General features: G+C 40.9%; 1 long non-coding RNA gene across 1 annotated transcript; it reads left to right on the forward strand.

Annotated features, from left to right (window-relative positions):
• The first annotated feature begins 4,855 nt into the window (after positions 1–4,855).
• On the forward strand, positions 4,856–10,232 carry LOC134336428 (uncharacterized). Its single transcript, XR_010015790.1, has 3 exons — positions 4,856–5,043; positions 5,542–5,764; positions 9,271–10,232. It is a non-coding gene; the product is annotated as an uncharacterized LOC134336428 (long non-coding RNA).
• The last annotated feature ends 12,343 nt before the right edge of the window (positions 10,233–22,575 follow it).

Genomic DNA, 22,575 nt, shown 5'->3' on the forward strand with positions numbered 1-22,575 from the left:
GTAGGCATTATTCTAATTCCTTTAGCCTTCTCCACCGCAGAGTAGATAACTCAGCTGTATAGTCTCTCCTCATAGCTGAAACACTTCCTGACAAATCTCTGCTGCAACCATATCCTTTCTATAGTGAGGAAACCAGACCTAGAGCTGCACGCAGTCCTCCAGTTGTAGCTTAACTAATGTTTTATGCCATTGTACCACAACCCTAAGACCACTTTGACAATATTGCAAGACAATGGATCTTATTTTCCTTGTTCTAGTCATGTTCTTTCTTGTAAAAGTTGTGTATAATTTATGTCTGTGCTTATTTGCAAATGCTGTTTAACTGATGCCACGATCCTGTGATGCTGCAAGTACTCTTTCATTACATCTATAATTGCATGTACTCTTATGACAAGTTTGGCTTTTTCGACTGTGACCTGGCTAATGAAGGCAGTACGTTCTTATCCAACTTGCCTACTTGTGCTGCAGTCTTCAAGGGATCATTGGATCCCCTGAAGTACTCATGAAGTTCCTCAGTACTTCCTAGGGTTTGTTTGATCATTTCTTCAATCAAAAGAGCACTATAGCAACTGTGTGTACCATTCTCTACAGATTCTTCATCTCACATCTTTTAGATTAAATTTCAGCTGCCATTGCACAGGTTGACTGTGTCTCTTCGGCATGCGATGTATTGGCCTTCATCAACCGTAGGATTGAGTTCAAGTGCTGAGAGGTAATGTTACAGCTATATAGGACCCTGGTCAGACCCTATTTGGAGTACTGTGCTCAGTTCTGGTCACCTCACTACAGGAAGGATATGGAAAATATAGAAAGGGTGCAGAGGAGATTTACAAGGATGTTGCCTGGATTGGGGAGCATGCCTTATGAGAATAGGTTGAGTGAACTTGGCCTTTTCTCTTTGGAGTGATGGAGGATAAGAGGTGACCTGATAGAGGTGTATAAGATGATGAGAGGCATTGACTATGTGGATAGTCAGAGGCTTTTTCCCAGGGCTGAAATGGCTAGCACGAGAGGGCACAGTTTTAAGGTGCTTGAAAGTAGGTACAGAGGAGATGTCAGGGGTAAACTTTTTATGCAGAGAGTGGTGAGTGCGTGGAATGGGCTGCCAGTGACGGTGGTGGAGTGTCTTTTAAGAGACTCTTGTATAGGTACATGGAGCTTTGAAAAATAGAGGGCTATGCGTAACCCTAAGTAATTTCCAAAGTGAGTACATGTTCAGCACAGCATTGTGGGCCAAAGGGCCTGTATTGTGCTGTAGGGTTTCTATGTTTCTATTTCTCTGTCCATTCTACCAAATGATCAATATTGTTCTGCAATTCAAGAAAACACTCCTCACTATCAACAAAAGCAACAACCTTCCCGCTATCTATAAACTTATTAATCATTCCTCTTCCATTTACACTCAGTCACCACTTATTAGGAACTTCCTGTAGGTAATAAAGTGGTCACTAAGTGCAGGTTTGTGGTTTTCTGCTGCTGTAACCCATCCACTTCAATGTTCAATATGTTGTGTGTTTAGAGGTGCTCATCTGCACACCATTATTGCAATGTGTGGTTATTTGAGTTACTGTCACCTTCCTGTCAGCCTAAACCAGTCTGGCCATTGTCCTCTGAACTTTCTCTCATTAACAAGGCATTTTTGCCCACAGAACTTCCACACACTGGATATATATGTATTTTATTTTTGCACTATTCCTTGTAAACTCTGAAGACTGTTGTGCGAAAGACATCCCATAGAGCAGCAGTTTCTGAGAGACTCAAGCCATCCCGTCTGGTACCAAGAATCATTCCACGGTCAAAGTCACTTAGATCACATTTCTTCCTCATTCTGATGTTTGGTCTGAACAACTGAACCTCTTGACCATGTCTGCATTCTTTTATGCATTGACATAATGCTACATGATTGGTTGATTTGATTTTTGCGCTAATGCACAAGAGTACAGGTGTACTTTATCAAGTGGCTACTTGAGTATATAACAGCAAGTGTCCTGGCATCAAACTCTGTGATACAGCAATTGTGGAAACACCCTTTCACCTTCCCAGACAGCCTCCCATCACGAGGCCAATTCTGGATAAATTGCCAAATTGTACTGAATCTTTTGGGCCCTGGTCCAAAAAGCATCTTTTATGTGGGATCCTATGAAAGGCCTTTCTGAGGACCATGTAGACTACTTACAACTATTGTCTATCACTGCATCTCCAAATGCAGATTAATCCTGTCTCTCTGAATATTTTTCAATAATCTTTCTTCCATTTATGTAGAAACATAGAAACCCTACAGCAGAATACAGGCCCTTCAGCCCACAAAGCTGTGCCGAACAAGCCCTTACCTTAGAAATTACCTAGGGTTACACATAGCCCTCTATTTTTCTGAGCTCCATGTACCTGTCCAGGAGTCTCTTAAGAGACCCTATCATATCCACCTCCACCACCGTCGCTGGCAGCCCATTGACACACTCACCACTCTCTGTGTAAAAAACTTATCCCTGACATCTCCTCTGTGCCTGCTTCCAAGCACCTTAAAAATGTGCCCTCTAGTGTTAGCCATTTCAGCCCTGGGAAAAAGCCTCTGACTATCCACATGATCAACGCTTCTCATCTTATACCCCTCTATCAGTTCACCTCTCATCCTCTGTCGCTCCAAGAAAAAAAGGCCGAGTTCACTCAACTTATTCTCATAAGGCATGCTCCCCAATCCGGCAACATCCTTGTAAGTCTCCTCTGCACCCTTTCTATGGTTTCCACATCCTTCCTGTAGTGAGGCGATCAGAACTGAGCACAGTACTCCAAGTGGGGTCTGACCAGGGCCCTATATAGCTGCAACATTACCTCTCGGCTCCTAAACTCAATCCCATGATTGATGAAGGCCAATGCATTGTATGCTTTCTTAATCACGGAGTCAATCTGTGCAGCAGCTTTGAGTGTCCTATAGACTCAGACCCCAAGATCCCTCTGATCCTCCACACTGCCAAGAGTCTTACCATTAATACTATATCCTGCCATTATATTTGACCTCCTCACACTTACCTGGGTTGAACTCCATCTGCCACTTCTCAGCCCAGTTTTGCATCCTATCAATGTCCCACTGTAACCCCTGACAGCCCTCCACACTATCCACAACACCTCCGACCTTTGTGTCATCAGCAAATTTACAAACCCATCCCTCCACTTCTTCATCCAGGTCATTTATAGAAGTCATGAAGAGAAGAGGTCCCAGAACAGATCCCTGAGGCACACCACTGGTGACTGACCTCCATGCAGAATATGACTCTTATGTAAGATACACTAGTCTGTAATTAGCTCATGCTGCAAGTCTCCCCTCTCCACGAGACCAATGTTGTCCAAGGGAAGGGCATTAGGACCCATACAGCTTGGCACCAGTGTCGTCGCAGAGCAATGTGTGATTAAGTGCCTTGCTCAAGAACACAACATGTTGCCTTGGCTGGAACTCATGACCTACAGGTCACTAGTCCAATGCCTTAACCACTTGGCCACATGCCCACACATATGCGTATCACACACACACTTAACCTGTCCCAATCCTCTGGTTTCATCTGCCCTTTATTTTGCTCTTTTCTGGTTTCATCCATCGGACTCCAACAGCTGCAGCCTCTCTTGTCCACTTATCACCCAGTCACGTCTCGGGGTTCACCCCCATCTGTCTCCAGCTGGCTTCATTGCCCTAACCCCTTTTCCTGTTTCTCTGCTTGTCCCTTTCTACTCTTAACCCACAATCACTGTCTTCCTACCTCACCCCTTCCCTTTCAACCAACTGGCTCCGTCGGCCCCTCATCCCACCCTCCATCTGATTCCACCAATCACCTGCCAGCCCCTGCCTCATCCCTCCCTCTTAGCTTTTTATTCTAGCTATCTCCCCTTTACACTCCAGATCTTGATATGAGAACTCAGCCTGAAACACCGATTGCTCTTCTGCCTTCATTGATGCTACCTGACCCCCTGAGTTCTTCTAGCCGTTTGTATGTTTCTGCATCAGATTACAGCGTGTGCAGTCTCTGGAGTGCCATCAATCTGTATTGTATTGGTAGGTGCTACTGAGGTACCCCAGGTACCAGACGTTTTCTATGAGAAATACTGTTACTTTGTAGTTGGTGACGTGTCTGTTCTACTCTCCACTTGCTTAGATTCCTTTCATCTGCATTGATCTGATGTGTTCGAGAGTGTTCTACGTTATGACAGAAGGCTGTGTATACTATGGTTGAATAGCTAAGTGTGGGAAATATGAATGCAAGGCCTAGAATTACATTGTCTGCGTGATTGTTAGGATCCAGCCTTGATTGTTGGAGACTGATGTTTAGTGAGTAATAGGATTATCTTGCATGGAGAGGTGTGTTAGGCTGGTGCTACCTTTATGAGACTGAATCTGATTTGTTTCATTGGCTTTAGCTATTTGTGTGAGGTCACTAAACCCCTTGCAACCTGCATCCATCTACTTGGGCCTTTGTTCTTGGCATTGATTACCTCCTGCTACTGTCTATGGAGCCTTGTTACCCTCCATGGAAGGGGAGCTTTCTATTCTTCTCAGTGACTGCAGCTCAAAACCATATTTTCACTGATTACCTGTGGAAGAATAAATTTTATTATCAGTTACAAACACAAGGAATTTCCCCTTTAAGAAGAGCAAACATGGCTTTGATCTGCTAGCTCTAGCTGATGTTAACTTCTTGCAAAACTAGGGCTTTATGTATGCACAAAGGCCAGAAACTGCATGAATGCTGAACTCGTGTTAAGGAAGTGGAAGCAAAAATTATTTTTGCATCCTGTGCTGAGTCATAAAGACATGATTAATTGCACGTTACAAGCCATATATGACTTCCATCATCAGCCTTTAGTCCCCAATGAATTTTATCTCTTGACCAATCAGCTATGGTGTATCAAAACAGCTTAATTTTTCATTTTAGTATTTCTGATCAAGGGACAGGGTACTAGATGCTTCTTGGAAAATACAAAAAGTAGGAGAATATTAGCAAGGTTTTCTGGAAATATAACTGCAGAAGTTCTGATGGAAGTTCATTGATCTGAAAGGTAAGATCTATTCCCTTATCACAAACACTGACTGCATTGCTGAACATTTCCTGCAGTTACTCTTTGGTTTCCTTTTCTTCTTTTTATAAATAAGAATTTCAAAGAAAGGACTGAGAATTATCTATTTTCAATATAGAATAAAGTGAAAAATTAAACCATTCCTAAACAGTGTTTCAAATATGTATTGCAATTCTATTGTTAACAATTTAAAGAGAATTGCAAATTTCAATATTTCTCATTTCTAACTTATTGAATGTTACTTTAAACCTTCCTTCTTAACTTTTGCTTTTCCCTTCACTATTTACTTTTACCAGAGACATGTGATGAGATGTCTATTACTAGTGTTCTTTCAAGTGCTAAATTTGATATATTTAAATAGCACAGTACTAACTTGCAATCCAAATTTTAGAAAGCCTTTGAATAAATAACCTAATTATACCAAATATATAAGATTTATTGTTTAATTTATCATTTACTTATAGTTATCTATCATTTCAGGATACAAGAGATTCTGCAGATGCTGGAAATCCAGAGCAACATACACAAAGTGCTGGAGGAACTCAGCAGGTCAGGCAGCATCTAGAGAAATGAATAAACAGTCAATGTTTTCGACCAAGCCCCTTCTTCAGAACTGGAAAGGAAGGAAGAAGATGAGAAGATGTCAGGATCAGAAGATGGAGAAGGGGAAGGAGGACAAACTAGAGGTGTTAGGTGAAGCCAGGTGGGTCGGACGGGGGGTGACGAAGTAAGAAGCTGAAAGATAATAGGTGAAAAAAACAGAACAATGTATTCTGTAGCAATGTTATTTGGTAGGCAACCTTAAGAGAACAACAGTATTGTTTGAGGTTTTATTAAGCCAATTATAGTATTAGAAAACTTTTCTAAAGTTAACTAAAATGAAATTCAAAGAAATCAACTATTAATTCTACCATATAGCAAATATTGCCTTCAAAGGATTTTAAATGGTATTAAAAATGACAAAAGATTGCCCCCTTCTGCCAAAAAACTACAACTGCAGCTCAGTAATTGGTGCAAGTATACCAGTAACTTGAAACTGCTAATGCAATCGGAATATCATAAAAAGAGGAAATAAGTAATTTCTCAACGGCTGTTGTCATATGAATCTGATGACTTTTTATTGCATTTATCAGTCATAAAACAGTTTTGTATTAATTAGTTCAAAAACAAACAATATGAAAGTTTTCATATTTTGTATTACGATATTAAAATATGTTTGACAATATGATAACATAACAAAATTGTCATGCACCCATTCATAAATACATGTAAGTAGCCATTCAAATGTGAAGTATTTCTTCAAGTAACTAAATTAATAAGTAGAGAATTGGTTGGAACGCAAACCTCAGGATTTTATCAGAGTTGTTTAGTCAAAACATCCTTTCAATATTACAAATATTTGTGGATTTAAAAATTCACTTCTAAATATATGACCATGCAAATGTAGGTTTTTGTGCATCTAGAAATTACTTTTATCTTCTGTTGCAAACGTTTTTAAATGTAATTCTATTTTATTTTATTTAGAGATACAGTGCAGAACAGAACCTTCCATCCCAATGAGTTTGAAATAAATTTTAATTTTCTATGCTAAGCAAATCTATTGTAGCTTTAGTTCCTCCTTTGGGATGTGACTTAAATTTGCATCATTTAACTTCAGTTTCTAAGATGAAAGGGTAGCATTCTAATTTTGTTACTCAGTTTGCAATTTTCTAGTTTAAATTTATTACTCAAAATTGCTGATGATTTTCACATACTGTGCACTTTTTAGAAGATACTAGTTGCCTGTTTGGTAGCTGCATGCTATTCAGCCATCTTATCATCATTTTCCTGTATCCTTTCTCTCCCTTGAAACACATTTAATTGCTTCTTAAATTGATTTCTGACATTTGCTCCAATAAGATGTCTCTGGTAATTGATCTCACAAGTCATTTTATACACTGGACTCATATGGCTCCTAAAGCTTCAACTTTCTTTAACATCGCTCAAACCACTTAAAACCTAGCATTAGTTCTCTCTGGTAGCACAGTGGGGGAGCCTCAATATTGTAGCAGTTAGTGCAATGCTATTACAGCTCATGCCATTGGAGTCTAGAACTCCATTGCCAGTTCGTTTCACACTCGCTCCACCCTCCGAGTGAAGAAGTTTCCCCTCAGTTTCCTTTTAAATATTTCATCTTTCACCTAGACCTCTAGTTCTAGGGTCACCCAATCTCAGTGGAAAAAAACCTGCTTGCATTTCCCCTTTCCATACCCCTCATAATTTTTATACACCTCTATCAAAACTCCCCTCATTCTCCTTTGCTCCAGGAATAAAGTCCTTTCACTTTTAACCTTTCCCTATAACTCAGGTCAAGTTCCAGCAACATCCTTGTAAATGTTCTCTGTAGTTTTTCAGACTTCTCAGTACCTTTCCTGTAGGTGGGTGACCAGAACTGCTCCTTATTAGGCTTCGCCAACGCCTTATACCACTCCATCATAACATCCCAAGTACTGTACATCATACTTTGATTTATGAAGGCCAATGTGCCAAAAGCTCCCTTTATGACCCTATCTATCTGTGCCTCCTCTTTCAAGAAAATATACATATGAATTTTCAAATCACCTTGATCTATCACACTTCTCATTGCCTTGCCATTCACTGTGTATGTCCTACCCTGGTTGGTCCTCCCGAGGTATAACACCTCACATTGGTCTGCATTAAGTTCCATCTGCCATTTTCCCAGCTGGTCCAGATCCCATAGCATGCTCTGATAGCCTTCTTCACTGTCCCCTATGCTTCCAATCTTGTGTCATCTGCAAATTTGCTGATCCAGTTTACTACATTATCATCCTAATCATTAATATAGATGACAAAGGACAACACATCCAGCACTGATCCCTCAGGCACACAACTACTCAGTGTATTCCAGTCAGAGAGGCAACCATCTACTACCACTCTCTGACTTCTTCCACTAAGCCAATGTTGAATCCAATTTACTACTTCATCCTGAATGCCAAGTGACAGAATCTTCTGGACCAACCTCCCATGAGGGATTTTGTCAAAAGGCATGAAATTATTACTATGCTTAGGAGATTGTTTGGAGGTAAAGAATAAGAATAAAGAGGGCCTTTTCTGGTTGGCCGTCAGTGACTTGTAGTGTTCCAGAGGAGTGAGTCAGTGTTGGGACTGCTTCTTATCTCGTTATATGTCAATGATCTGAATAACGGTATTGATGGATTTGTGGCCAAGTTTACAGACATGACAAAAATAGGTGGAGAGGCAGCCAGTGTTAAGGAAGCAACGAAACTCCAGGACTTAGACAGAATTGGGGAATGGGCAAAGATGTGACAGTGTAAGGAACAGTATGGTCATGCACTTTGGTAGAAGGAATAAAGGTATAGACTATTTTCTAAATAGGGAGCAAATTCAGAAATCAGAGGGATTTGAGAGTCCTACAGTAAGTAGTAGGAAAGGCGAATACAATGTTAGAGTTCATTTCAAGATGAATAGAGCATAAAGGCAAGGACATAACACTGAATCTTTACAAGGCATTGGTCAGACTGCATTTTGGAGTAATCTGAACAATTTTGGGTCCCTTATCTAAGGAATTGTGTGCTAGCTTTGGAGAGTATTCAGAAAAGGTTTATAACAATTATCTTGGGAATTAAAGGATTAATCTATAGGAATATTTGATAGCTCTGGGCCTGTACTCACTGGAGTTCAGAAGAATGAGGGGGGGAATCTCATTAAAATCTATCAAATATTGAAAGGCCTAGATTGAATGGATATGGAGAGAATATTCCAATAAAGGGAGAGTCTAGGACCAGAAAGCACAGCCTCAGAATACAAGGACACTCCTTTTGATCAGTGATTCCCAAATGGGGGCATTAGGGAAAATAGAAGTCATCAGGGGTGCATTCAAGATTCCTGGGGGCAGTAAATGGCACCCTAACTTGAAACACGAGACCTGACCAACTGTAGGTAGGGTAGGTATTTCCAAACAAAATAATGAGGCACTGGAACACAGGAAGAACCATAGCTCTGCAGGTGGTGAACACTTCTTGTAACAATGTATCTGAAGTCAGCAATCTCATCTGACCTTACCAACCAAACAGACACTATTGGGGATGCCTAAATTGGCAAGCACGGTGCCCAACAGTTCCTTTTGACTTATAGCATCGAACGAGTTCATGCAATTTAACAGTTGATAAGTCAAGTACACCCTCTCAGCTTTCTCCACAGATCTATGGAAAACAGGTCGCACAATGATACAGTGCTGGCTGGAACCAAACGGTGAAGTAGAGTCAATCAGTGAACCTGCCGGCCCCGAGGATTCCTCTTGAGGTGTTCAAAGCGATCTCGACTTCATATGTATGGTCAGGAACCATCTTTGGGATTTTGAGACCTTATCAGTCAATTGTGCTAACTGGAATAGTATAATGGTAGCTTGCCGAACACCAGCTCTATCCCGACTACCAGATTCCAACCTGAATCTTGGCAACATGATTTTTGCTGTTGTGATTGTCTTCATCATTGCCTTGCCTCTCCTTTACCATCATTCCACTTGTGTCAACTTGCTGCCATCATTCGATAGGCTTTCCCAGTTTGTGTTAATTTTTTTTTGTAATTTATTTATTATTGAAGTTCATCATCAAACAAACATTTCCATAAGATATATTTCAGATACTGTATATATATATATCATATAATATTTGTTACAAATCTCCACCACTTTTATTTTAATTTAGTCCCATTAATGAAGGATAAATATGTACAGCACAATCTCTATGAGCCTGAAGGTTGTGAAGCCTTTAATTCTAATACTGTACTGCTAAGAAACAGAAACTACATAAAATGTGTCAATACAATGTTACACACCTGGAGTATGGTTTTATTCTGTTTCCATCAGATCAGAGACCCACCATGTGTCTTATCTGTAATACTGTACTGTCTAATGAAGCCATGAATCCATTAAGATTGCAGACACACTTGCATAAAAGACGCCCTGAAAAGGCTACTTATGGTATTACTCAATTCCAGAAGATGAAAGAAGCATTTGAAAAGCATTGTACACTTGAGTAATTTACCAAGAAAGCTAAAAATAACCTTGATAGTGGTTTCATTGCTTCTTATAACAATCCCAAAATGATAATGAAGTGTGAAAAACCTCATACAGTTAGTGAAAGATTAATAATACCTGCTGTATTAGAAGTGCTCACCACTGTTCTCAAAATGGATACCAGTATTTTAAAATCAATTCCTCTGAGTAATAACTCTGTAGCTCGTCGTATAGACAAAAAGAGTGAAGACATTGAGTATCAACAATACACAAAACTACAAAAAACAGAATTTGGGATACAACTAGATGAGTCAACTGCGAGACAATGAAGCATTGCTAATGACATATGAACGGTTTATCAAAAATGGAAAAGTTTATGAAGAGATTCTCTTTTGTAAAAAGTTAAAATCAATTATCAATGGAGAATCAATCTGTGACGAGCTCAAAATGTATATGAGGATAAAAGTATTGCAATTAGGAACATTATTTCTTGTGCAACAGATGGAGCACCATATATGAGAGGTCACCATGCTGGTTTAATGGCTTTTATGAAAAACGAAATTCCAAGTCTGTTTACAATCCATTGTGTAATTCAACATCAACATTTCACAACCAAAAGCCTCAGCCGGTGACTTTCTTCAATCATGACTCTTGTGACATCTGCTATCGACAAAATTAAAGCTCTGGCAGAATATTTCGCCAGTTATGCCAAGAGAATGATGAAGAGTTTTAACATTTGCTTCTTCACACTGAAGTGCATTGGCTGTCAAAAGGCTGTATATAAAACATTTCTTTGATCTTTTTGACATTGAGGTTGAATTTTTACTCGATGTCAACAAGAGCTAGGTGTGCCACGTGGAGATGTGGCATTCCTAGTCGATCTGTATGACAAAATGAACATTCTAAATGTGAAACTGCAGGGTGAGAATTTCAATTTAATCCAGACAAAAAGTGCAGTGTCCACTTTTATTGGGAAATTGGAGATACATAAGCAAAACTTTGGGAGAAGAATGTTCTCATGTTTTCCCTGCATGTAAAGTATGACACTCTTTCACAGACAGTGATCTGCAAGAGCACTTCTTATATCTGCAGACACTCAAGAAACGTTTTCAGAATCGATTCAAGGATCTGAATGATCTGTAAACTCCAGACCAGGTAATTAACTCATTTCTTTGCAAGGTGGAAGAACAGGAAGAGAGCTTGCAAGAAGAAATTACCAAAACTCAGAATGGTGAAGAAGTAAAAATGCTTTTCAAAAAATGTCGGCTACACTGTCATACAAAGTTTCCATGTCTTTGGAGAAGAGCCAAATTGCTCTTCATTGCATATCCATCCTCCTACCTTGTTGAAAGAGGCTTCAGTGCAGTGAACCACATACTCACAAAATAACAGTAACTGCTTGAATATTGTTATGCATCGGGACTTACAGCTTTTGCTGTCACAACTTGAACCAGGTATTTCAACTCTTGATAAATTCCATCAAGCTCAAGGATCACATTGATATTGAAGCTGCTGTACAGTGCACAGGTACTGTGTAAGCTAGGTTTAAAGACAAATAAAAATTTAAATGCAAATCATTTTTTCCTCATGTTAACATATGGTAGACATGTTTTTACACTATGAGGGCACCAGAAAGTATATTGTGCCGAAGAGGGGCATTGGCACATATGAAGGTGCTTTGAGGGGGGCTTTGGGCTAGAAAGGGTTGGGAAACTCTGCTTTAGACCAAAGATGAGGAAGATGAGGGTGGTGAATCTGTGAAACTCATTGCCACTAATAGCTTTGGAGGCTGCCATTGGGTATATTTAAAGCAGAGGTTGACAGTTTCTTAATTTTGTAAGGATGTTGAAGCTTATGGGGAAAAGACAGGAGACTAGAGTAGGCAGGGATGATAAGTTAGCTATGATTGAATGGTAGGACAGACTCAGTGATCCTAATGGCCTATTTCTGCCCCTATGCCTTACGGCCTTTCCTTCATAAATTTCGATAGGTGTCAATAGGTACATTTAATGTCAGAGAAATGTATACAATATACATCCATGAAAACAGAGGAGTGCCCCAAAGAATGAATGACAGTTAAACGTTAGAACCCCAAATACCCCCCCAACACTCCCCTCCCATGCACAACCAGTAACAAGGCAAAGACAAGCCCCCCACCCCCACCAGCAAAAAAGCATTGGCGCCCCCCCCCCACCACCGAGCACTCAAGTGTGCTGCAAAGCATCAACAAAGACACAGACTTGCAGTACTCCAAAAACTACTTGTTCACCCACTCACCTTCCAGGCTGCGTCCTTGGGACGTCAAAAAGCAGCCATTCTTGAGGCCCTGAGAGCGGGTCCCAATCCCACAAAGAACTGAAGTCAGAGTGTAACTCCAGGTCAGGGTTTTCAAAAGAACCTTGAAAAGGAAAAAAGAGAGATACCAAAGATAGAAATAGAGCTGTTTCCAAAGATGCAAGCAAAGAAGTTGCTTTTTAGCGCCATCATCACTTTGCTCCTCCCTCTTTCCTGGTAACCTCTCAAAAGCCCTATAATATTGGTTACCATGACCTACCATGCATTATGCACAAAGCCATGTTGATTGACTATACCACTGCCAGGACTCGTATAATTTCTGAACTAGCATTCCGTAAGTTCCAAGAGGTGAAGGCCTGGGTCCATCTCTTGAGTAAATACAGATGCTAAAAGTCCATTTAGATCTCCCCCATCTTTTTCAGCTCCATGCATAGGTGATCACCCTGATCAATTTTATCCCTTGCCATCTTTTTACTCTTTCTCTCCCCAAGACCTGACCAAGTGTCTCCTTGGACCTTGTGAATGGCTAGTGAAGAAACTGCATGGGCCCCAGAGGAAGTAAACTATTTAAAAGACCTTTAACCACAGGTGAGGTGCTGGTGGACTGGCCGATAGCTAATATTGTTCCGTTGTTCAAGAAAAGCTCTGAGAATAATCAGGCTGAAATGACCAACCCAACTCTCTGTAGCTTCTTACCAAGCAGAAATAATGCAATGCCTGCTGCTTTACATCTGTTGACACTGTCTCATCCTCTCTCTCCCGCTCTTGCCTGCAAACTCTACCTTTCCATATTTATGAATTTAGCAACATGTCTTCTCAATTATATTATGAATCTTCACAAAGAAAATACTATTCTACAATTTTAATAATCAAAAACTTACTTTGTTAATTCCATGATCTCTCAGGTGCTTGGACTGCTGAGGATTGAAAAGAAACTTTGAATACAACAATGGTTTCAAGAGTGGCTTCTGTTTTGCTCAGAATAAATAATCAAATCTTCCGTGGAAAATTATAGGCAATGGAGCCTGACATTAGTAGTGTGTAAATGATTGGAAGGTATTCTAAGGGACAGGATATACAAGTAACTGGACAGGCAGAGCTTGCTTAAGGATAGTCGACATGGCTTTGTGCATGTAAGTCATGTCTAACCAATCTGATAGAGGTTTTTCAAGGATGTTACCAGGGAGTTGATGAAGGGAAGGTGGTGGACGTTGTATACATGGAAATTAGCTAGTCCCAAATAGGAGGCTGGTTTGAAGGTTCAATTGCTTGGCATTCAGGAAGAAGTAGGAAATTTGATTCAACATCGGCTTAGCTGCAGAACCCAGAGAGTAGTAGTATTTTATACTTTATACTTTATTGTCGCCAAACAATTGGTACTAGAACATACAATCATCACAGTGATATTTTGATTTTGTGCTTCACACTCCCTGGATTACAAATATTAAATATTAAACATATTAAAAAATAGTTAAAATTAGTAAATATTAAAAATTTAAATTATAAATCATAAATAGAAAATAGAAACATGGGAAGTAAGGTAGTGCAAAAAAACTGAGAGGGAGGTCCAGATATTTGGAGGGTACGGCCCACATCCGAGTCAGGATCCGTTCAGCAGTCTTATCACAGTTGGAAAGAAGCTGTTCCCAAACCTGGCTGTATGAGTCTTCAAGCTCCTGAACCTTCTCCCGGAGGGAAGAGGGACAAAAAGTGTGTTGGCTGGGTGGGTTGTGTCCTTGATTATCCTGGCAGCACTGCTCCAAAAGCATGCGGTGTAAAGTGAGTCCTCAGATGGAAGATTGGTTTGTGTGATGTGCTGCGCCGTGTTCATGATCTTCTGCAGCTTCTTTCGGTCTTGGACAGGACAACTTCCATACCAGGTTGTGATGCACCCTAGAAGAATGCTTTCTACGGTGCATCTATAAAAATTAGTGAGGGTTTTAGGGGATAGGCCAAATTTCTTCAGTTTTCTCAGGAAGTAAAGGCACTGGTGGGCCTTCTTGGCAGTGAACTCTGCTTGGCTGGACCAAGTCAGGTCATTTGTGATATAGTGATGTGTACAGGAATCGGTGCTGGGTCCATTTTATTTGTCATCTATGTTAATAATTTGGATAATGATGTGGTAGACTGGATCATCAAATTTGGTGATGACACGAAGATTGGGGTGTAGTGGACAGCAAGGAAGACTATAAAAACTTGCAGCAGGATCTGTACCAGCTGGAAAACTAAGGTGCAAATGGTAGATGGAATTTAATGCAGGCATGTTTGAGATGTTGCACATTGGAAGGACAAACCAGGATATGACTTACACAGTGCTTGGTAGGGCACTGATGTGTGTGTTAGAACAAAGGGACCTGGGAATACAGATCCATAAGTCCTTGTAAGTAGTAACCCAGGTAGACAGGGTCATAAACAGAGTGATTTGAACATTGGGCTTCATCAATCTGGCACTGAGTACAGGAGATGGGATGTTATGTTGAAGTTGTATAAGACATTCATGAGGCCTAATTTAGTGTATTGTGTGCAGTTCTGGTCACTGACCTACAGGAAAGATATCAATAAGAATGAAAGAGTACAGAGAAAATTGATAAGGACGTTGCTGAAACTTGAGGACATGAGTTATAGGGAGAAGTTGAATAGGTTAGGAGTTTATTCCCTGGACTTTAGGAGAATGAGGAAAGATTTGATAGAAGTATACAAAATTCTGAGGGGTTACAGTAAATCAAAGTAGGCTTTTTCCACTGAAGTTGTATGAAACTAGAACTAGAGGTCAAAGGTTAAGTGTGAAAGGTGAAATATTTAAGGGGAACCTGAGATGAAACTTCTACACCCAGAGGATGGTGCGAATGTGGAATTAGCTGACAGCGGAGGTAGTGGGCTTGATTTCAATATTTAAGAGAAGCTTAGGTAAGTACATGGATGGGAGGGATTTGGAAGAATATGGTTCATGTGTGGGTCAATAGGCCTCTGCTGAGTAACAGTTTGCTGAGAACTGGACGTGTTGTTGGTCCTGTTCCTCTGCTGTAGTGCTCTGTGGCTCTATGATATAAGATTCATCAGTTATATGGATACCATGTACAATTGGTTACATGATTGGTCGTGAAAAGCTCTGTTCACGAACATATAGATGTGCCTTTGTCATTTTGTAACTATTATAAAATACATTTTCCTCTGGAGGTGGAATGACCCTGAAGTTCTGCAGGGAATGCAACCTGACCCAAATGAAGGAGTATGCCCACTTTGGGATTCTGCAATGACTGATGCTAGGTAGAGGGGTCTGCAGGGTGAACTTCTGGAAGTCTAGGATGCAGCTTCAGTGTTCTCCCACTGAAGGTACCAGGAACTGGATGCTGTATCCTTGGAGAAGATGTGGTCATATTATTGTTACACCTCTCCTTGCTCTCTCAATGAGCTTGATCATTATTTGAGTATCAGGGACTATTTTGTTAATTGTAAAAACGATGATGTGTCTTTGCTCATCTGTTCAGAAACTGATCCTCTCAAGGGAATGTCTCTGCTCATTCATGGATTAGACAAGTCTATGGCAGATTCTAAATGAGTATGAATTTAGGGTATTTCTGGCAGGAACGTCTCTTGTCAGTGGCCTTGGTTGTTGTTGTGAATTTGGATCTAGGAATGGGATCTCCTTGCCAGGACAAATATTCCAGAGTTCACCCTCAGCTGGTTTCCACCAGCTGGAGCAGTTGTTTTGGTGATCTCCAGTCGGACCTGTAATGAACAGCTTACATAAACAAAATCGTGCAGCATTTGGAAACTCGAAATTATAGCACAAAATCTGTAAATATTCAGAATCACAGAAAGTGGGTTGTGAAGTGTCTGTAGAAAGATCATCAAATTGACAAAGCTATTAATGCCTACATGATGATGACAGATGCAAAAGATATTTAAAAAAAATAACTGCTTATTTTTGAACTAAGGTGGGTCTGGTCTACAAAACCTAATTTCAGACTGTTTATTAATCTGGGGTATGACATGCCAATGACTCTGAATGAAATGATGGCAGGATGTTAACCTATCTTTGACTCAGGTCTCCGTTCCAATTGCCAACAGCACCTTAACAACAGTCACCTCTTAAACATGGAGATGTGATGCACAAAAGTTTGCTTCATGATTATCATTAATTTTGAAGATAGCATATAGTCTCTGGTTTAGTAGGGTAAGTGGATTCAGAAATTAGAAATCTGCAGACCTACTGGAGGTGAATAAAATAAATCTATGTGGCATGTTCAGGACCAAAAAAAAGAACTATCAGCTCCCATGGAAGATTTGATTATTTATCCTGAACAAAACAGAAGCCACTCTTGAAACTATTGTCGTATTCAAAACATTTTTTTTCAATCCTCAGCTGTCCCAACACCTGAGAGATCATGGAATTAACAAAGTAAGTTTTTGATTTTTAAAACCGTAGAATAGTATGCTCTTTGTGAAGGATCGTAAAATAATTGAGAACACATGTTGCTAAATTCATAAATATAGAAAGGTGAAATTTGCAGGCAAGAGAGGGAGAGAGAGGATGAGACAGTGCCAACAGGTGTAAAGCAGCAGGCACTGCATTATTTCTGCTTGGTAAGAAGCTACAGAGAATTGGGTTGGTCATTTCAGCCTGATTGTTCTATGGCACGGAACTTACTTTACCTAATTTTAAATGAATATGCAGGTGAGGCCTCTGCCATTTGTGGCTATACTGTTCGTAATTCTGCTTTTTTAAAATTTCATCACTCTTTCTAGTACTACATCTAAAATTCATGGAAGCTAAAACAGTTTATTGAAGAAGGGGGTTTATCATTGGACGTGATCCCATCAGTTGCAGTGCCTGATTGATTACCTTTAATAGAAGCTGTTAACTCTAATTGAACACAAGTGATCAATAAAATATTTCTGCTAGATGCAAACTGTGAAGCAAGATTATATAACTGATCAGTTCTGAAGAAAGAAATTATGTTTTATTTTGGGTTTTCTTTTGATAGAAAAGCAGCTTTCTCTGATTGACACAGCCCATCTTTATCAGGGTACCATATGCTTCGGCTAAGAAATAAAGGACTTTTCAACAGAAATTTGGAAACGCAAACACGAGGAAATCTGCAAATGCTGGAATTTAAAGCAACACACATCAAAGTTGCTGGTGAACGCAGCAGGCCAGGCAGCATCTCTAGGAAGAGGTACAATCGACGTTTCGGGCCGAGACCCTTCGTCAGGACTAACTGAAAGAAGAGCTAGTAAGAGATTTGAAAGTGGGAGGGGGAGGTCCAAAATGGTGGTTTGAAGCTAAGGGCCCAGAATTTTGTTATGTTAAATCCCAACTATTTAACTTCTGTGAAAGGTATCAAAAACTGTTCAACTTCTTTTTTTCTGTTTCCTGTTAATCAAACAGCACATAAGAGCTTGATACTTGGACAAGATTCATGAGGCCAATTTGTTTGGGTTAATGAACAATTAATTGAACAAATGGATAACAAAGATTTTGCTTCCTAAACACTTTTGTGGGTACCTTATGGATTTTGGGCTGATGATCATGAAAATCACCATGGGATTTCCCTGTCACACACCTTTTTTTTATTGGAATCACCTATATTTGTGATTTCAATTCATAATTCACCTCAATTAAAATATTGCCCTCAATGTAAGCTGAAAAATTTCCTATCTTGTCCAGGTGTGCTTGGGCATGCTTAGGCAGGGGGAAAGTTGCATGACAGGACAGATTTTGGAAAGACTATATATTTCCGTGAAAGATTTCAATCGTTGAGACAGATACTTCCCAGAATAATTGATAACAAGATTAAGAAAAGCATTTTTGTTAGTCCACAAATCAACAGGTCATCAGTGACAGGCAATTTGAAGAGCTTCAAGTGGAATTGGAGAAAATCACATGGAAGGCGTTCAAGAATGTTATTGAAAATTTCCTTGGCAACTACAGAGCACCAAACTACATGCAGCTGGTTGACAACGTGCTTCAAGCATAGAAAACCATGAAGTACAACATGTCACTTAAGATTTATTTTCTGCATTCCCTTTTAGACTTCTTCCCCACAAATCTTTGCGTTGTCAGTGACAAGCACGGCGAAAAGTTTAACCAGGACATTGCAGTCATGGAGAAATGCTATAAGGGCAACTAGAATCATCAATGCTGGCTTATTATTGTTGGACACCTCAGCAAGAAGTCTCAGATACTGAATACAAATGAAAATCATCAAAGAGACATTTTTAGTTTAGTTGAACTATTGCAAACCATCAGCACTATTATACAATGACATGCATTATATTCAATAAAAGGTAATTTATTGTTTCTCCAAATTCCTATGTGACACAAGAAGTCTGAAATTAGATTTGTGTTCAGCTTCAAGTGGTTCATCATAAACACAGCAAAATTCTGAGGAATCAATACTTTTGAAAACATTTGCTGTCCAGTGTTACTGGCCTTTTTGCGCATGGAGAATTCGTCCTGAATTTCAGATGGTTACAGTTTAATCCTTGATTGTACTCACATTACAAATCCAGATGTTATTGTATCAGAATGCTGCAAAAGTCAATGTGCACATTGGCCAGAACTAGTCAATGTTTTTAATTGGATTTATAATCAATATAAAAGTGGAACATTCTTCCTGGGAGATTCATATCATCAATGACTAGAAAGAAAGAGCATAAATATTTTATTTAAAAAGCATACTATGATACACTAAAATACCACAGATTTTCTGGATCTTAAATGTGGACATCTTAATTTAACATAACTTCTTATATTCATGAATACTGTATATTTCATTTATATAAATAGTGTAAATTTTAGCAGTACTATCATAAAAGAAAAAAGTTGCTGTAACACAGACAATAAATGCAATATAAAATGTAACTTGATTATGACATTGAATATATAAGATTAAATATTTTGAATTATGATTATAATTGAGCACATTTGATATTTAAACAATATTAATCGTTGTAAAAACTGAAGTAAAAATAAACCAAAAGGCAAAGATAAAAGCCCTCTTATTTATTCCATATTGGTCCATCCATTGATGCCTTTAGACTATAAAACCATCAGATAGAGGAACAGAATTTGGCCATTTGGCCCATCAAGTCTGCTCCACAATTTCATCATGGCTGGCAATGATTGTCTGGATAGCCAGGGCTGAAATGGATAACACGAAGGGGCGTAGTTTTAAGGTGCTTGGAAGTAGGAACACGGGGGGATGTCAGAGGTAAGTTTTTTACAGAGAGAGTCGTGGGTATGTGGAATGCACTGCCAGCGACAGTGGTAGAGGCAGATGTAATAGGATCTTTTAAGAGACTCTTAGATAGGTACATGGAGCTTAGAAAAATAGGGGTTATGCGGTGGGGAAATTCTAGGCAGTTTCTAGAGTAGGTTACATGGTCGGCACAATATTGTGGGCTGAAGGGCCTGTAATGTGCTGTGGATTTCTATGTTCTATGTTCAATGAGGTCACCCCTCATTTTCTCTGAATTCAAGTGAATACAGACCCAGAGCCATCAAACGCTCTTCATATGACAAGCTATTCAATTCTGTAATTGTTTTTGCGAATTTCCTTTGAACATTCTCCAGTTTCAACACACCTTTTCTAGGATAAGGGACTCAAAACTGCTCACAATACATCAAGTGAGGCTTCACCAGTGCTTTATAAAGTCTCAACATTACATCCTTGCTTTTATATTCTAGTCATCTTGAAATTAATGCTAACATCGCATTTACCTTGCTCACCACAGACTCAACCTGCAAATTAATCTTTAGGGAACCTTGTACAAGCACTCCCAAATCACGCTGTGCCTCAGATTTTTGAATATTCTATCAATTTAGAAAATGGTCAACCCTTTCATTTCTTCTACCAAAGTGTATGGCCATATGCTACCTGACGCTGTTTCCAGCTGCCATTTCCTTGCCCACTCTTCTAATCCGTCTAAATCCTTCTGCAGCCTCTCTATTTCCTCAAAACTACCTGCTCCTCCACCAATCTTCATATCATCTGCAAACGTAGAAACAAGGACATCAAGTACATCATCCAAATCATTGACATACATAAAAAGAATCGGTCCCAACACAGACCCCTGTGGAACATCACTAGTCACCGGCAGCCAACCAGAAAAGTCTGCCTTTATTCCCACTCTTTGCCTCCTGCCAATCAGCTACTGCTTTATCCATGCTAGAATCTCTCCTGTAATGGCATGGGTTTGTGGCATGTCAAGCAGCCTCACGTGTGGCACCCTGTCAACAGCCTTCTGAAAATCCAAGTACATAACATCCACTGAATCTCCTTTGTCTATCCTGCTTGATATTTCTTCGAAGAATTTCAACAGATTTGTCAGGCATGAATTACCCTTGAGTAAACTATACTGACTACGGCCAATTTTATCATGTGCATTGTGGTAAACCATATATATATGTTGTAACTGGGTTACCTGTCTGGACACACCCCTCCGCTGACTGCCCCTGTGTCTCCTCCCACAGACCCCTGATTAAAGGTGATTGGGCCTTGGCTCCTCCTCTCAGTCCAGGGGCAGACACTCAGCATGCTGGAGATCACATTTTACTGCGAATAAAAGCCTTTCAGTATTTTCTCTACTTCCAGTTTTTTGGAGTTATTGATGGAGCATCAATTTTATTTGCAGTAATTTTAAAGCATGGAACATTCTCCGAGACCCAGCAAGTTAGATCTCGATCCGCAAACACCTGAAACTGGAGACACTTTTGAACCCTGGCTGGCCTGCTTCGAATCATACCTAGAGGCGATTGAAGTGTCCGACTCCATAGCGAAGCGCAGAGTTCTCCTTTCCAGGGTCAGTCCACGGGTCTATTCGCTGATCAGAGACCAGCTGAGCTACGACAGCGTGATAAGCGCACTCAAAGGACAATACCTGTGGCTGGTAAACACCGCCTACGCGTGGCATCGCTTAGCGACACAGCACCAGTGGCCCGGGGAATGAAGTGCTGAGTTTGTCCGGACACTACAGATGCTCGTGCGTACCTGCGGCTGCCAGGGGCTGATGGCAGAACAGCATGCGGAGCTCCTAGTGAGAGACGCCTTCGTCACAGGGACCAGGTCAGTGTACGTGCGCCAGCGGCTGCTGGAAAAAGCTGATCTTACCTTACGTTCAGCGATTGAACTGGCCGACATGCTGGAGGCCATTCTGCACAACTCTGAGGCTCTCCAGGCACGTGATCCCCCGATGGCCCTGTGGGCGTCGCAGACCCCGCAACCCGCCTGCGAATCAACCTTGGCTGCTGCCAGTCACGAGTCCACAAAGTGCTACTTCTGCGCACTCGAGAAGCACCCCCGGAAGTGCTGCCCGGCCCGAGAAGCTACCTGCTCCAGCTGTGGAAAGAAGGGCCACTTTGCCAAGGTCTGTAAGTCCAAACCGCGAGCAGGATCAAGCAGTGCCGCGTGCGAGACATGGGGGTCTCCATCTTGCCTGCACACCGCCACCACGTGCGAGACATGGGCGGACATCTTGCCTGTATGCCGCCACCATGTACGAGACCTGGGGGCGGCCATCTTACGACCCCCAACGCGCCGGACCAAGACAGCGACTCAACCCTGGCCTCCATGACCCTCGACCAAAGCGCTCCCCACCAGCTTGCAAGGTCAATGATTGTCACCCTGGTGGAGGGGCGCAGGACAAGCTGCCTGTTTGACACAGGCAGCACGGGGAGTTCTATCCACCTGGACACGGTGCAGCATTGCAGACTCGCGATACAGCCGGTAAGTCAGAGGGTCGCCATGGCTTCCAGATCGCATACAACAGACATCCGGGGGGGGGGGGGTTGTGTAGCAACGCTAATGGTGCAGGGCACAGAATATCGAGACCTCACATTACTGGTCATGCCTCAATTGTGTGCCCCTGTGCTATTGGGGCTCGACTTCCAGAGCCACCTGAAAAGCGTGACAATGGAGTATGATGGGCCCATCCCACCAATCACTGTCGTAAATCCTCAGTTTTCTAGGAATACGTCACATACCCCGCTACTGACCACCCACACACACACCGACCCGCACATCCCACCCAACACTATGCCAACAGCCACACTACCGACACCACTTGTGGCCTCTCCACCCTCAAGATCCCTCCCCCACCGCTGTTTGCCAACCTGACCCCTGACTGTAAACCTGTGGCAACTAAAAGCAGGAGGTACAGTGCGGGGGACAGAGTCT

The sequence above is a fragment of the Mobula hypostoma genome, chromosome 2, assembly GCF_963921235.1.
Source record: "Mobula hypostoma chromosome 2, sMobHyp1.1, whole genome shotgun sequence".
NCBI lineage: Eukaryota > Metazoa > Chordata > Chondrichthyes > Myliobatiformes > Myliobatidae > Mobula > Mobula hypostoma.